This window comes from Tamandua tetradactyla, chromosome 17 (genome assembly GCF_023851605.1).
Source record: "Tamandua tetradactyla isolate mTamTet1 chromosome 17, mTamTet1.pri, whole genome shotgun sequence".
NCBI classification, from domain to species: Eukaryota; Metazoa; Chordata; class Mammalia; order Pilosa; family Myrmecophagidae; genus Tamandua; species Tamandua tetradactyla.
Genome location: NC_135343.1, coordinates 65838814 through 65856969, shown reverse-complemented (window position 1 = coordinate 65856969; position 18156 = coordinate 65838814). Strand labels below are relative to the sequence as shown.

Sequence of the window (18156 nt, the reverse complement as noted above, 5' to 3'; positions counted from 1 at the left end):
GTGACTTTCAATTAGAGAGAGATGTGACTCCACCCACTTCAGGAGGGTCTCGATTATTTTCCTGGAATCCTTTAGAAGGAAATATTTTGGAAAGAGTCAAAACTGACAGAGGCCTCAGAGCTGACAGAGTCATGAGAAGACACTGGGAGAACAGAGACATGGGTGTCTGGAGATGTTTAGAGCCTGAGAGATGTCACTATGAGATTTTAAACAAGCTAGACCTTAGGGGAGACAAGGGAAGCCAAAGGATGAAAGCCAGCCCTGGAGAAGAGAGGAGCCCATACAAGAAGAGAGGCTGAAATCAATGGAGCCCAGGAGCAAGGGAACAAAAGATGCCAGCCATGTGACTTCCCAGCTGACATACATGCTCCTGACCCATCAGCTTCCTTTGGTATCTTTTCTTGGAGGCCTTAGTTTGCACATTTTTATAGTTCAGAACTGTAAAATTGCTACTTATCACATTCTTCTTTTTGAAAGCCATTCCAGTTCTGGTATATCACACTCTGGTAGCTTGCAAACTATCATATGCTAGTACCAGGCTAAGTAGTTCTTCTGACTGACACTCCATAAAATACTAGGGCAGCTGAAGATGACCCTCAGACATGGAGACACAGCCAGGGAGACTGGAGGCTCTGTCTTCACAAGGTCCCCACAGGCACCTGCAATTAGAATGAACAAATAACACCAATGCACAGGTTATGCCAACAAATTCAAAAGCAGCTTATCCACACTGTTTCCTTGTGATTATACATACCTCAGAGACCTATTTCACTCAAGATTGTTTATAATACTATCTGGAAATTACAGCTGTTTTCATGTGTATCTAAAGTAGCTTTTCCTTATCTGCAAAGATTTAAACCTTGTTTGCTTGAGGCTCTTTCACACCTTCCACCAGAGCAGCAACATCAGAGAGAGGTAGGTAACTGACCATGACAGTTCACCCCTTGTCAACTTGGCAGCTTGAGCAAAATGGATACCAGTAGCCAAAAGAGTGAAAAAGGACACTTACCTTACACCCTATACAAAAATTCATTTAAGTGGATCAAGCACCTAAATATAAGAACTAGTACAATGAGACCTCTAGAAGAAAATGTAGGGCAACATCTTCAAGACCTAGGAATAGGAGGTAGTTTCCTAAAACTTTTTATACCCAAAGCACAAGTGACTCAGCATACCTCATCTCAGACTCGCAGCTTGGCCCAGGTCTTTGGAGATGCAGAAAGGAATCACCCCGGGGAAAGTTGTTGGAACCCAGAGGCCTGGAGAGAAGGCCAGCAGAGATCACCCTGTGCCTTCCTGTGTAAGAAAGAACCTCAGATGAAAGTTACTGCCTTTCCTCTGAAGAACCACTTGCTCTTAATAAATTTAAAAATTTGACCTTTTATTAAAAGTTAACCTATATCTGGTGTGTTGCATTCTGGCAGCTAGCAAAGTAAAACACCTTCAAACTTAAACCCAAGAGGCAGACGCATGTCTTTAATTCCTTAATACAATTATTATAAAGCAAATATAGTAGATTCTCAGAATTTAATAACTGCAAAATAAAAGATAAATTAATGAAGAAAAGTATTAACTATAACAAATCCATTCACAAATATATCACTAAAATGGGATAATGTATTGTGTATGCAAGCATGTAAAATATTCTAGATTTAACAGAAGTGTAAAGACATGAGTATAAAATACCCAAGGAAAAGAAACTTGATGGACACCTAGCACTGTCAAATATGAAAACACTATCTTATTGTTGACAAAGACTGTTTCCCATCCTTGACCAAGTTGCCAACCTCACTCCTTCATGCCCCTTTGCACTGACTCCCTCCTCCTCACCACCTTCACACCAGGGAGAGCAGAGAAGAACAACTTGAACTGCAGGGAATAGACAGAAAACATGGCACATTCAGACCCTAACTATTCTAAATACCAATATACCGGGAATTCCCCCTAACATTTCCCCCCTGAAAGACTCCTAACTAGGCAGCTCTTTTTCTCGCTCCTCCTGTCTCTCTGCATTTACAGGCTCAAGGAAGCATTGCATATTAAAGGAAACTAGTCCCAATAAGTGTGTAGAACTACAGAATTGTGTTTGAAGGAATGAGTAAAGGAAAGAGAAGTGAAGGAAAAGGACAGTTAGGAAGGAGATAGAGCATAACTGCTTCAGTAACAAGGATAAAGAAGGTTTGAAGGAAAGACAGAGTCCATTGAAGGAAAAAGTAAAACAGGAAGACTAACTAAGATGAGGCACAAAGTTTCAATATGAAGGGGTGGGAGGAGGGGAGCAGCTGCTATGGCAGGACTCAGTGCCCCACAGCTGGGAGAGGAGATTTGTGTTCGAGGCTGAAGCACTGTGGGAGGAGAGTTGTAATATTGCTGACAGTAATAACTGGCCACATCTTCAGCCTGGGCTCTGCTGATGGTGAGAGAGAAATCTGTCCCAGACCCACTGCCACTGAATCGGTCAGGGACCCCAGATGCCCGTGTGGATGCTAAGTAGATGAGCAGTTTGGGAGCTTGTCCTGGTTTTTGCTGGTACCAGGCTAAGTAGTTCACTGGTAAGATACTGGATGAAAGACTCTGGCTGGCCTTGCAGCTCATGGTGACAGTTTCCCCTGGAGTCACAGCCACAGAGCCTGGAGACTGGGTCATCACGATGTCCCCACTGGCACCTGCAGGCAGAAGAGAACAAGATCACACAATAAATCACAAATATATGAAATGTATATTCACATGTAGGCTTCCTCATTTATCATATATAATCAGATCATTTTGAGATGGAATAGTCTGTACACTCTGCATGTGAAAACCATGTCTCCAGCTTTATAAAGACATTGCTCTTCTGAAGCTCTCACCTGAGACCCAGAGCCCCAGGAGAATGAGGAGTTGGGACTGTGACAGCATCTTGCTCACCGTCTGGTGCACTCAGGCCCCATCTCCAGGGAATCCCCATTAATAGAGTCTGAGCAACAGCCGAGTCCCCAGGAGTCTATGTAAATCAGCACAAGGTATAAAGGGAAATGTGCTGTGCAGTGAGCTGTGAAGACAGATAACAGAAGGAAGGGGACAAAATAACATTACCACAGGATATGTGAGTTTGTCCTGCGAATGTCCCAGAAATCAACTAAAACTAGTTTTTTCAACAAACTTTAGAAAACTGCTGAATTTAAAATATTTTATTATCAACTTTATGATTCAAACTACCAATAATCATCTTTTATGCTTAATTTTGTAATAGAATATATTTGTCTGTGAGTACAAAATCTCTGAGTTAATTGACCTTTTAAAAAAATGGTACCAGAAACTGTGTGTAATACATTCATGTAACTGGATAGAATTAGGATGCAGTGCACAGATTGTGCATCTATCTGTCTATTCTGAATTTTAAATATATTAGAAATTCTTTGACCTCTCAAATCCCCTCAAGATATCTCAAACCAGACCACGCATATTGTTCTGAACCCAAATAATGTCTCTGAAAATGAGTCACCAGATATTTACAAGTTACCCTTCGCACTGTCCTTTAGATCCACCAGTTTCTCAAATCACCATTCCTCACACCAGTTTCTTAAATAAACTATTCAGTATCTTGTGAATACTTTACACACTTAAGGGGTAACTACCCCACCTAGTGGTAATAATTAAACAGCTCCACATCCCAAGGTCTCAGAGCAGATTTGCACTTATTCTTTCTAAAGCCAAAAATATTTATAGAATTATACAAATACTAATACAAACCCTTCTAGCCCCAGAAAATTAGGTTATGGAATGAGTGAAACAGAGCCCCTGACCTCTTGAACCTTTCAGTTATCTGGGAGAGGCAGACAATAAGCAAAGGACACTTCTGCAGCCTCACCTATCCTACTTTTCTGTGATTTACCTCCTGTAGCAAAGCTGCTAATACAGGACAAATGGGGCAAGGTGCACCCAGGTCCATTGCATAGGACATCCCTCACCATGAACAGAACCAGAGGGAGACTGAAAAAATTGAGACAGTTTAACAATTATGTACATAGCATAATCTGTCCTGTATCATGATTTCCACTTTTCCTGCAAAGCAACCACCCTTCTGCCACCAAGGAGTTCCCAAAATGTGGAACATCCTAAGGCATGTATTGTTCTAATTCTTATTAATAATATGTTTATTTTTCCATAGTTTGTCTCCCTGTGAGCTCATTATGTTAAGTGAGGGTGCCATTTCCAGGCCTTCAGGAATGGGGTGGCACAGACCCAAACCAGCAAGAAGACATTCCTAGTCAGTCACAGGTCCACCGTGTTCTTGGTCCACCACGTATATGGGTTTTAAGATGTCAGTACTTGCTTCATGTTTGCCCCGATCTCCATGTTTTTTTCCCTGCTGTTCCATGAAGTTAATATAGATATGTACATGCATATACATATACACATATATATATGCACATATATATACATATATATGTATATACATACTTAATATGAATTTTGCTTAATAAATGTCTGGTTTCCTGCTTCAATGCAGTAGAATGTCCTTCCTATCCCAACATTTATTAAAGAACATGATGACATGAGATGAAACAGGTTGTGTCATACAAATGACTGAGGCAGAGGGGTCCACATGAAACATTGTGCATGGAAATGTCCTGTTTGAATATGGTCATTTGACCTGCTGCATGAATGAAGTAGGGAGTTGGCCTGCAAAGCTCAAAGAACATGTCCAAAAATGCACAGGATGTGGTCTTGGATGATTACAAAAGACAAGCAAAGCTGTGAAAATCAGACAAGGGCCTGATCTTAGGGGAACCTTAAAGAGGATAAAAACTGAGGGATTAGATTAAGTGCAGTGAGAATCCATGGTGCATGAGTCCAAATTAATTATTTTTTTTAGCAGATACTCTCTAGGTCATTTTATGTGCATTAATATGGCAAGGAAATGGGAAGTGTGGAATGATTATGCTTTCTGTGCCAGCTGGGAAACTAGTGCTTCTATTCTCTCCTCTAAAGTCTTATAGTGATTTTTTAAATTTAAATTTCCCCAAACCCCCCACTGCCAAAAATAAAATTGGGGTGAAACAATACTTGGTAAAAAGAGCATTGTGGTAGGTAGAGTTCTAAGCGGGCTCTCAAGTTTCCTGAGTGCTGGCATGTACAAACCATGTTCCAGTTCTTCAAACACTAATTATATTTGGCTGTGAAGTGATTTTGTGGACTTTATTTGCATAAGAAATAAAAACTATTGACATTAAGATGGGTAGGTCAATCAAGTGGGCCTGACTATTTCACAGGAGCCCTTTAAATACTTTTGTACTGCTCAGAGACTAAGAACTCAGTAAAGCTCACAGATAGTTAGGATTTGACATGGTAGAAAATATCTGATGTGGGGTATCAAGGTTGAGGGGCATGTTGGCAGGGAATGAGGGCAGCCTCTAGGAGATGAGAGGCACAGACAACAAGGGAATAGGATCACAATACCATGACCCAGGGAGCTGATTCTGTCCAACCACATCAGCTTGGAAGAGAACTCCAAGTTCTGGAAAGAACAGAGCCTCACTGACTGTGATTTTATCCTTCTAAGTCCTGGAGCAGAGAACCCTTCACACTGTGCTCAGTCAGACTCCTGACCTACAGCACTGAGAAATAATGAACTTCTCAGTGGTTATTAACTGATAAAAAATCTAATATGGGTTTATCAATCAATCTCATATTAAATGAGGATTCCTGACTCCAGAGAGAAGAAACTATCTCATTTATTTCTTTACTGGGTGATATTGACTCCTCTCTCCTCCAGTAGAATGAATGTATTTTACACCTCTTACACCACAAATGATTTCCTGTCATCAGACCACAACCACAAGTTCAGGGCTTAATATTGTGCTATGAAAACCAAAAGACGAACATAATTAGATTTAAAGATGGTCCAAATCTGTCCCTTCTTTGACTATAAGAATTATGTTCTCAGAGAGTTGAAGGAATTCTGGGCAGGAATCTGTCATAGAGGGGAGTGAACTGGGGACATCCCTAGAAGACCTGAACCTCTCTGCTGCCTGTGCATTTGCTCTCCCTACCTCATGCCCTCACCTGGAAACACTCAGCACACGTGTTCCTGTTGCAGATATAACATCAGGCTAAGTGAGTTGTAAGGGTCAATTCACATGCAGCAGCTTTAACATGCGTCAATCTCCAACACTTGTTGTGGTTTATGTAATGTTCATTCCCCATTGTAGCTGCAGTCCCATAATTAAAGGGCTAATTTTCTTTTTTGGATGAATGAGTGCATGTGATGATTTGAAAAATTGTTGCTAAAGAGGCAAAAACTAATTGTTCATATTAAAATAATGAGATTAGTTGAAAAACACATAGAATGTTCATGTACAAAATAAAATACTGTGCTACTGATTTCAGATAGGAGCATTGCATTAACAGAGATCAGGATGTTCTTCTTTAAAATCATTCAGTGTTCTTGTAAAAACTTCATGGAAAGCTTATATGACATGTGCTGGTTTGGATCCTAGAACAGGAAAAATACATTAGAAAACAAAAGGTTAAACCTGAATAAAGTCTGTATTCCAGTTATTATTATTTTACCAGTATAAATAGCTCAGTTTTGCAAATGAACCATGCTTATGTAAGATGTTAGCATCAAGAGGAAGTGGGTGAGGATATCAGGAATTCTCTGTACTGTCTCTGCAAATTTTCTATAAATCCAAAGTTACACCAAAAGAATAAAGTGTTATAAAAAACATGGAATGCTGCTTGGGAAGTGCTGAGTGAGACTGTGGTGTTACCAAGTGAGGGCTGTTAAAGATGACCCAGTGTAAGTTACCATTCCCAAAAGCCACTCCCCATCTGGAGTGACATTAGTGATCTCACCCTGACATTCAGCATCTCAAATGAAAGTGAGAGCTGTACATTACATGGAAATGTGCTTCTCTGACCCCAATTTTCCACATCTCATTGGATCCTTTGGTCCAAAACACATCCTTTAGAGCAGGAATATTCAAACCATGGTCACCATGGGTGGATGCAAAGGATTTCCCAGAGGTTCATGAGCATGACCAGCTGTAATGCATTTATTTTCTACATCTCTGTGTTCTGCTCAGTCTTTCTTTAGTGGATCAGTCCAAGATCAATCAAGTTGTCCTGCTGATTCTTTTTACCACATCAAACATCATATTAAACCTTTTCTGCTTAAATTTAATTTAATTTAATTTTTTGCTTTTAATTAAGAAAACATAGTACCACTCAACTGAGCATAGGCAGTTCCTTGGGATCCAAACCTTTGTCATGACAAATGCAGGGGACTCTCACATTCCCACTAGTGTCAACATTAAGAATAAATGACTCTAAAATCTGGAAACAGTTATGTGGTGACCAATGTTTTACATCCAATAAAATGGAAGGAGAATCTAATTGTATTCTTGGTCCAAATATTCCACAATTCAGCTATGAAATTTCCAATTCAAATCTTTGGTCTAGTTTTCATTGATCATTGTTTTTTGTCTTCCTCCTTAAATTTAGTATCTGCCGGGTGAAAATTTTGCTGTTAATAATTGCACCTAGCTAATGTCAGCAAAATTGAGATTTTGCTACTACCTTGAATGATTGGAACACGATTTCCAAGTTTTTTTTTTTACATATTTTATTCTATAATATAACATACATACAAAGCAAAGAAGAGAGAGTGAAGCCACATTTGAGCAACTAAGCAGGTCCTCCAGATGTCACTCTTAGGCACACCTATAGGCAGGCTAAGCTTCTCCACTACCTATGTAAGCATCACAAGTTTAAACCACAAGACCAAGGGCTTGGCCTATTGCTTTGGGTATCCCTAATATTTGACACAGTATCAGGGGATTCCCTGATGATAAAGTGTAATAGTTCCATATTTTTTCTCCCATCTCTCAAGGGATTTTGCCAATATTTTTTAACTTTCTGCTTAATATATTCTAGGATGTATCCAGGCATTACATTATGATATACAGGTTTAAAGGCCCTCATTCTTTTTCTGGGTTCCCGGTGTTTCAATTGTTCAGTGAGTTATTCAGAAGGTAGAGTTAGATTAAGTGCTTCAGAAAATTTTGGTTCTAGACAGAATAAACCTTTCTTCCTTTGGTCTCAAAGAGTAGGTGCGGCTCTAAAATATAAATAAGGTCTTCCTTACCCCTGTGTTCTCAAATTCTTTAATCCTGATGTGCTCAGCTTTCCTTTTATCTCTCAATACCAGGTTGTAGATATATATAAAACAGTCTTTCAAAACCCAGAAATAATAATTACCTCTTTGGACTAAATGTGTCTTCTATAAGAGCTTACAATCTAGGCCTCTGTTTTCTTGCAAGTATTTTCCAAAGGAGACCATTCAATAATTGTTCTTTAGTTTCAGGCTTATTTTGTCTTACCAAATGTCCTACAGGTTCATTGACATCACCACATGCCTCACAACTGTGTTCCTTTTTGTAGCAGCACAATATTCGATCATATGTATGCACCATCATAGACAATCTACTTCTCAGTCAGTGCATCCTTCAACCACCTGCATTCATTAGGTGTCATGTACACTGCCTAAAGCCCACACTCCATCAACACTCTCAATTCTATATAATTTCATTGTTCCCCAGAGAATGATAACTAATAAACACTCCTCATGAAATAGGGTTAACTCTTGTCACTCCCCTCATTGTTGACCCCTACTGTTGCTGTGGTACTGCTGATGCTTTCCTGTTAAACATAGCCCATCACATGCAATTGCAGTTTTCCTCCTGAACTCTGGACTTAGACACTCTTTGTGCATGAAACAGACATTTGAAGAAGTTCTTGAAGAGCTAATGCATATTTCTCATGTTAATCACTGGGACACATAGGTCTATAAACCCCTTTAAATCTTGTTCAGCTTCAATATGGTAATATTACTTATAGATCCCCAAAAGGACCACCAGCTCTTCTATTTATCCCTTTATATTTGAGTTCACCCTCTGTGCTTGTTTGAAAGGATGTATGGACACTAGAAAAGCCATTCTTTAATCAAAATTCCACTTTGTAATGACAGAATAATTCCTATTCAATACCGTATGTTTGAATCTGTAATTAGACATGTCCCTGGAGGTGTATCCCAATCAAGGGTGGTTGTTAAGCTGGATTAGGGGAGATGTGTCTACACCCATTTGGGTAAGTCTTGATTAGTTTCTGAAGTCCTATAAAAGATGAAACATTTTGGAGAATTGGAGATTCAGAGAGAGCAGAGAATGTTGCAGCACCACGAAGCAGAAAGTCCATGAGCCAGCGACCTTTGGAGATGAAGAAGGATAACACCTCCCGGGGAGCTTCATGAAACAGGAAGCCAGGAGAAGAAGCTAGCAGATGATTCCATGTTCACCATGGGACATTCCAGTTGAGAGAGAAACCCAGACTGTGTTCCCCATGTGCCTTCTCAGTTGAGAGAGAAACCTTGAACTTCATCAGCCTTCTTGAACCAACGTATCTTTCCCTGGATAAAACCTTTGATTGGTCATTTCTATTGACTTGTTTATAATCGGGACATTTTCTTGGCCCTAGAACTTTAAACAAGCAACTTGTTAATTTCTCCTTTTAAAATCCGTTCCATTTCTGGTATATTGCATTCTGGCAGGTAGCAGGCAGGAACACCCTCATTAGCTAACTGTTCACCCATCTCTAGCTTCTATGTATCTCTAAGTCACTTATATTCTACAGCATAAAGCTCTAATTTGACCTTTACCATGGTCATAAAAACGGAGTCATATAGTATCTATTCTTTTCTGTCTGACTTAATTCACTCAGCATTATGTCCTCAAGGCACATCCATCTGTCATGGTCTTCAAGATGTCATTTTGTCTTAATGCTACATAATATTCCATCATATGCATATACCACATTTTGTTAATCCACTAATTTGTTGATGGGAATTTGGACTGTTTCCATCTTTTGACAATTGTGAAATATGGTGCTATAAACATCAGTGTGCAAATGTCTATTTGTGTCACTGTTTTCAGCTCTTCTGGTTATATATCAAATAGTGCTATTCCTGGGTCATAGGGTAATTCGATATTTAGTTTCCTAAGGAACTGCCAAACTGTGTTCCATATTGGCTATGCCATTATAAATTCCAACCAGCAATGCATAAGTGTTCCAATTTTTCAACATCTGCTCCAACATTTATAGTTCACTGTTCATTTAATAGCAGCTATTAGGTGTGAGGTGGCATCTCATTGTACTGTGGATCTGCAGTTCCCTTGTAGCCAATCTCCATGGAAACAATTTAGTCTAAAGATCCCACCAAGCAATATTGAATCAGGATTATAGAATCGTTTTTCTGGGGTGCATGACAGTTTGAAACCAGCACAAAGATTTTAATTAATCTTAGGCATTAATATTGTTATGTATGTTATAATTTGTGAAATAACCACTAAAAGAATTAAAAGCAGATTATATATAAGGCACTAAAAAAGAAGAAGAAAGGGTAATAAAAATTATCCATCAACACAAAAGCATGGTAGTAAATAATAAATATATTAGTAATTATCTTGCATATCAGATTCTGCAGTTAAAATACAAAGTTCATCACATTTTATGAATCACACTCTCCCAGAATCATAGTCCTTAAAAGAAGACACATCTAAAGCAGCATAAAGCAATAGAAAGCTCAAATGTAAAATATGGAAACTCATATAATCATATATATATATATACATATATATATATTTATAAAATTACAATCTTAGCCAAAGAAAGGGAAGTTATAAAAATATAGTAAAGCATATAAATGCATATTCTTTAATGCAAAAATCATTACTAGGTAACACACTTCATTTCATTGATGGTTCTTTCAATTCACCCTGAAGAAAAAATAATGCTGAATTTTACCCATCTAATAACCTCAAATATGGAGACCAAAAATTGAACAATTATAAGGAGAACAAGCATAAATACACAAAGATGAATGTGGTATGTTAGAGCCCCAGCTTTATAAACAACCAGGAGAAATTAATAAATATAGGAAAATCTGAAGAACAAACAGAAAATATCATGAAAACATTAAAAGATTTACACATTCACTTCAAGCCACACATGGAACCACCAAAAAAAATGCTCATAGGGGTGCATGGGGAGCGTAGCTGTGAAAGTTCCTGCCTGCCTTCCATGTAGGAGACCTGGGCTCATTGTCTGGGCCATGCACTCAAAAAAAAGCTCATCAGTAAAGACAGAAAACGGACATGAACACATTTCAAAATATTGAGTGCTCTGACTTGCAGGAAATTAAGCTAGAGATCAAAAATAAAAGAAGATTTAAAAACATCTATACACTTTTAAAATAGTAATTTCATGTCTATGCTCCACTTTTGAAAAGCACAAGTAAACTCCTACCAGACATAATGTTCCACAGATAACAATAAACTCACCACAGAATTTAAAATACTAGAAGCACTGGATCCTGAAAAAAGAAGACGGATTTTAGAAGAACATCAACAGATAGGAAAGGGGAAGTTTAATATAAAGAATTATTAAACTATGATAGAGGAGTAAGTATGAGATGTAAGAGAAAGCCACATGGGACCCTAAACTGCAGGTAAAGGTTTGCTCTCACATCTGAAACACAATGTGAGAAACACAGGAAAATGGGGGTCCCTCCCCAAGACTGGCTTTTAGACCTTCTTGGAGAAGATGCAGTTTCAGTCCCCTGAATTGCAGGGAAATTTACTGAATTACATAGGCCACAGCTGGTCTTCAATCTCTGTGCAACAGGAAGGAACACTCCAGGCATGGGAGGGGCACAGGAGAACCACAGGTAGGGGCAGAGCGCAGGTGTGCAGAGGGAGTGGGGACACAGGTGCAGGCAACAGGCCTGGAGCCCACAGTGGCCGCATCAAAGGGACCCTCAAGGCCATGGAATGTATGGTGTGTGAAGAAAACTGTTTAAAAAAGTGTTGATTTGATATATTGTGGTGGATTAACACAGTGAAATTCTGTTCAGCAGTGAAAGTGAATAAATTGCAGATGCGTACAACAAAATACTTGTTTAATGAATATCTAATGAAATATGCTAGCAACAAAATAATGTGTTCAGGATGTTTCTATTTATATAAAGTTCTGTAACAAGCAAAACTATATGGTTTAGTACTATCTGTCTGGAATTTAAAAATATGAATCAAGAAAGTGATTCTACGAGATTCAGAGAATGAAGAAGGGAGTGTTATAGCTGATAAGGGAGGAGTGGCTTTGAGTAGGATGCGGGGCAGAAATGTGCCAGGTCATGGTGAGATTTTGGTGACTGCTAGGTTGTTGTTTATCAAAAATATCTATGTGTGTGCATTTTATGCAATTTTCATTGCCATATTTTATAATAAAATATTGAATACAAATCTATGATACACATAACTTCACACATTTATTGCTATGTATGAAAAATAATATTCTCAAATTACCCAACCATTGTATTTGACAATGTATTTGGTCAACTAGCATTTGATGAGTAAATTAATAAAAAGAAATAAACTGATTAGAGGAAAGCTTTAATTCTATCAATATTCCTGTTAGTTGATAGAACAGTTTTATGTTGTTCCAATTTATTTATATTTACAGTTCAAACTTCTCTTCTGGTGTCGAACATTCTTGAATGTCTCTTTGGCACTTCCAGCTCAGTATCTCTGGAACCTATCTCATGATCTTTACACCTCCACACAAGCCAACCCCACCCAATGCCACCCAAGGGAAGGAGCAGCACACATCCTGTTGTCTAAGCCAGAATCAGTGGAGTCATTCTTGACAACACTCTTTACCTCAGCACTCACCTCCACCTCCTGTCAATCTTACAACCACATATTCCCCAACATATCCACTTCTTCTTAACTCCACTGCCATGGCTTTATACCAAGCCACCAACATGTCTCTCCTGGATTCCTGAAATAACCTCCTGACTGGTCTTCTTACATCTTTTATTTATTCTTTTTTTAAAAAAAGTTAACTCCACTAAAACTTGAGTGATTTTTCAAAAAGGCAAATTTAGTCATGTCACCTGTCTGCTTAAAAACCTACCAAACCTTTCCATTGCATTAAGGTAAGTGCACACACATGCAAATATAGAAGGTATTCCCTGTTGGCCTCATGCATACATATCCTAAAAAGCTTTGCATTTTATGACATTCTTTTATTGATATCTTTTACCCCTTAAAACTTAAATTCTGAGAGACAGGCTCATGTTTTAAATTGGTTATTACTATTATTATAGAGCAAACATCCAGAAGTGTACTTGGTATATAATAGATTCTCAATTAGAGTTTATTTAATATATGCAAAAGGAAAAGAAAAATCAATGCAGAAAAGCAAACTCATTTGCAAATATAGCTCTAAAATAGAATAATGAATTGTTTAATGCAGTATATAAAATAATCTAGGTTTAATGTAAGTGTAAAGCATTTAGTATGAAATAAATACCCTGGGAAAAGAACCTGATGGACATCTAGTGCAGTCATATATGAAAACACAGTTTTGTTGTTGACAAAGACTGTTTTCCATCTCTTGACCAAGCTGCCAGCCTTGCTCCTTCATGCCCCTTTCCCACTGACTCCCTCTACCTCACCATTTTGAAGCCATCTGTGGGAGAAGAAGAACTGGAATTGAAGGGGAATAAAAGGAAACAAGTGGCACATTCAGACCCTAACTATTCTAAATACCAACATACTGGGAATTGCCCCTCAAGTTCCCATACCTTAGAGATTTGTAACATGGTAGCTCCTTTTCTCCCTCCTCCTGTCTCTTTGCCCTTACAGGATCCAGGCAGCCTGAGTACCTCAAAGGAAACTATTCCCAACCAAGTGGTCCAAAAGGAAACTTCAGTGAATCCATCTCGCACTCTTGTGACCAACAGCAAGAATATAATGCCTTTCCTCCAACATACGCAAAGTCATTGTAAAGCATATAGACTTTTGTTTAAACAAAGGTGAATTCTACTCCCCATAACCCACTATAAATGGCCCTGAATAAAGTCACTGTGGCCTGTTTGACACTGTCTGGTCCAGTTTTTGTTCTTTGATTTTGGGCAAGGATTTGGATGCAAACAACAGTAATGTGTTGGGGCCCCTCTAAGGTAAAGCTGAAATGGCAAGCAACATCCATGGTTTACAGATTTGAGGAGTCTAGGGAACATGGTGGACAAAATATATTGGAATGAGGATGGCATGTATGGAGTCCAAGAAATCACAGAAATAGTTTCATATGCTGCCACTGTCAGCACAGATGGACAGCAGACAATCCAGATGGCCCATTTGCAGTGGACTCCAGTCATGGGACGTTGGATAATAGAAACCTCTATTCCTGCCCTCATCAGAGAGAATTCAGTCAGTAAATGCTTAAATTTCATGATTTAGAATTCAGAAAATTTCCACATATATTCTTTTGTGTGTCATCATGAACATATTTCTGTTTTGAGCACCTGTACCAGCACTGCTAAAATATCAATATAACTCCCTTTTGCTTGTTAGAGAATCCCAGGCAAAAGGTGTTGTCTCCTCTCATAGTCAAAATGTAAGTAAGGAATGAGAGCTTATAATATTTTAACCCATCCCAGGGCTTCAGAAATCTCCTCTCTTTTTCTTTAAAAGAACATTCCTGAGGCAGCCCCTTGCCTCAGCTCTGATGATCTGACCCTCATGAATGGAGCCTTTTCAGGGGGTTGGAGAACATCAGTGAGAAGAGAAGCTGTGAGATGGTTTCACCAGCCCAGAGCTTCTGGGTTCTGCTCTACTATGTTCCAGATAAAGACCTATTTCCCAGCTTACAAATATAGTTTTTCCACCAAATCATCACTCTATTTAGTAAAATTTATGACATTAAAATAGGATATGAAATTAATGCTAAAGCTGCACAGTCTATCCAACTATCACAGTTACAAATTACTACCACATCATTTTATCTTCTGTCCCTGAGTGGCACTGCATGTCTGCAGCAGTACCTTCTCATGTCCACAACACTGATGTTAAACACATCATACCCTCTCAGTCCACTCCCTGGGGCCCTCTGTGGTGGATCAATTGATATAATCTCCCAAATATTTGATGTCTCCCTAGATCCATTTCTTTTTTTTTTTGTATGCTGTATATTGGAAGTCACATTTCATTATTTTTCCATGTGAGTATTCCATTATTGCACCAACATTTCTTGAATTTTGTTTCTTTGTTTGTTTCTTTGTTTGCTTGTCTGTGGGGAAATTCATTGGCCTGGAATTGATCCCAGGTCTCCTGCATGGTAGGCAAGAATTTTACCACTGAAATGCACTTGCGCCCCCATGATCCATTTGTTTTGAAATGTATCTCTGTAGCCTTCTCATAAACAAGCATAGCAACTTGCCCTCTCATTTAATACAATCTGGTCATGTGAATTACATTGAACAAGAGAATGGAGTATAAGCTTAAATTAACCTTTTAAGCTTTTACATTTTCTCTTGCAAACCTGACAAGAGTCATCAGAATCAGCAAGGACTATTCTGGCAGAAGATGCAGAGATGTGGACCAATCAACTCAAAGCCAAGCTGATGGCCAATAAAAGTCATGTGAAAGACAAGAAATATGTTTGTGCCTTTCTAGGTCTGGGAGGTCTAATGGGGCCTGGCAGCTACCTGGACATACTAGGACAAACCCAGTCAAGATGAGTCAAGCCTACCAATATCAACAGAGCTATCCAATCAACAAGACAGCTTTGAAAATGCTTTTCATACAAAGCACTGAATTTTTTGAGGTGGTTGATGATGTGGCAATAGCTTATACACCATTTTCTTTTCTTTCTTTTTTGTTATTAATTTAAAAAATTAACAACAAACAAAGAAAACAGTAAGATATCATTCCATTCTACATACTATACTTTCAGGGATCATTTCTATACTCCATTTTCTTTTAATACTTACCCTCTCTTACTATGAGAAAATATTTCCCCTCACCTTTAATTTTCTTCATAGCAAAATGACATAGGATATATTATGCTTATGTGTGAGCTTATTTTCTTTCTCAACAACTAGAATAGAAGGATTAACCTTTTTATCTGACAAATAGTAAACAATTGGTAATATTTTTAAAGCCTTTCAATTTTTAATATCAACTTTTGGAATCATTATGTAGATGTGTTCAGTTTACACTGCTCTGGCTTTCTCAGATAGTTCCTGAAACTGAAAGTCTTAAACCAGTGTGTTGGAGAAAGTTGTGCAGAAATAAGCTAGTTCACATGAAGTTTTCCTGTTTATGCAGCATAAATAAACATGTTAATTAAATATTTTCCAAAATATTCCACTTATAGCACATATAAAAGCCATGAATTTAGTCAATCAGAGATCATGGAAAGAGTGACAGTGTTAATGGATGGCAGAATTATCTTTGAAGGAATGAGTATAATGGAAAGAGAAGTAGCAAAGGAAATGGGCAGTAAGAAAGGAGGTGGAGGATAAATACTTCAGTAACAAGGACAAGGAAGGCTTGAAGGAAAGACTGAGTCAACTAAAGAAAAAAGTAGGACAGGAGGCCTAGCTACTAGACAAAAAGTTTCAATATGAAGAAGCAGGAGGAGGGGAACAGCTGCTGCTGCAGGACTCAGTGCCCTACAGCTGGGAGAGATTTGTTTTCGAGGCTGAAGCACTGTGGGAGGAGAATGTCTACTTTGCAGACAGTAATAACTGGCCATGTCTTCAGCCTGGGCTCCAGTGATGCTGAGAGTGAAATCTGTCCCAGGCCCACTGCCACTGAATCGTTCTTGGACCCCAGATGCCCGGGTGGAGGCCAGGTAGATGAGTAGTTTGGGAGACTTTCCTGGTTTCTGCTGGGACCAGGATAAGTAGTTCTTCTGGTTGGAGCTGTACAAAAGACTCTGACTGGTCTTGCAGCTCATGGTGACAGTCTCTCCTGGAGTCAAAGCCACAGAGGCTGGAGACTGGGTCATCACGATGTTCCCACTGGCGTCTGCAGGCCAAAAAGAACATATAATAAATCACAGATGTATAAATTATATACCCAAAAGGAAATTTACTCATTAATCATATGTAATCAGATCTGTTTGAGATGGAACAATCTGTACACTCTGCGTGGGTAAACCATCTCTCCAGCTTTATAAAGACCTTGCTCTTCTGAAGCTTTCACCTGAGACCCAGACCCCCAGGAGGATGAAGAGTTGGGACTGTGACAGCATCTTGCTCACCATCCGATGCACTCAGGCCCCTTCTCCAGGGAATCCCCATTAATAGAGTCTGAGGAGCATCCCATTCTCCATGAGTCTATGCAAATCAGCACAGGGTATAAAGGGAAACACACTGTGCAGTGAGCTGTGAAGACAGATAACGGAAGGAAGTGGACAAAATAACCTTGCCACAGGAAATGTGAGCGTAGTCCTGCAAACATCCCAGAAATCAACTGCAAACTATACTTTTCAACAAACCTTAGCAAAATTATGAAATATTAAATATTTTACTATCCACTTTATGCTTCAAACTTCCTGCAATGATCTTGTGTACCTAAATTAAATTTGTAATTGAATATATGTGTTAGTGTGAAGTATATGAACATAAATGAACTTTAAAAATATGGTAGCAGGAACTATGTGGAATATATTCATATCATGGGTTAGAATGAAGACATAGTGCATAAATTATGCATCTGTCTCAGTCTATTTTGAATTTTAAATACATATATGAAATTCTTTTTCTACATCTCAAAGTCATCTCAATATGTCCACAACCAGTCCTCTGATACTGCTCTCAACCCAAATAATGTCTTCAAAAATGTGTCAACAGACACATAAATGTTAACCTTGATGCTGCCCATTAGAACATGAGTTTTCAAATCATAAATGAAGAGATTCCCAGTCTACAGGGAAATGCACCATATCATAGTAATATGGAAAATATCCCCACTTCCCAGGGTCTCAGAATAGGTTCTTTACTCACTCCTTCCCAAAATAAAAAAAATGTGTAGAATTATTCAAATAGCAATATAAACCTTTCTACACCTAGGACTTTAAATTATGAGAAAATGAAACAGAACCCCTGACCTCTTAAACTTTCATTTACCTGGGAGAGACAGACAATGAACAAGGGACATACCCTCAGCCTCTCATATCTAGCTTCTCTGAGATTTCCCCCCTGCTGCAAAGCTGTTGATACAGGACAAGTGGGGTGAAGTGCATCCAGGTCCATTTCATGGT

At 38.7% G+C, this 18156-nt stretch overlaps 2 pseudogenes across 1 annotated transcript; both read right to left on the bottom strand.

Moving 5' to 3' along the window:
• Positions 1 to 528: 528 nt before the first annotated feature.
• LOC143661221 (immunoglobulin kappa variable 4-1 pseudogene) lies at positions 529 to 2915 on the bottom strand (annotated as a pseudogene). Its single transcript, XR_013164457.1, has 3 exons — positions 2850 to 2915; positions 2310 to 2666; positions 529 to 659 (listed from the first exon to the last, which is right to left on the bottom strand). The product of XR_013164457.1 is annotated as an immunoglobulin kappa variable 4-1 pseudogene (transcript).
• A 3537-nt stretch (positions 2916 to 6452) lies between these two features.
• On the bottom strand, positions 6453 to 17157 carry LOC143661220 (immunoglobulin kappa variable 4-1 pseudogene; annotated as a pseudogene).
• Positions 17158 to 18156: the final 999 nt, after the last annotated feature.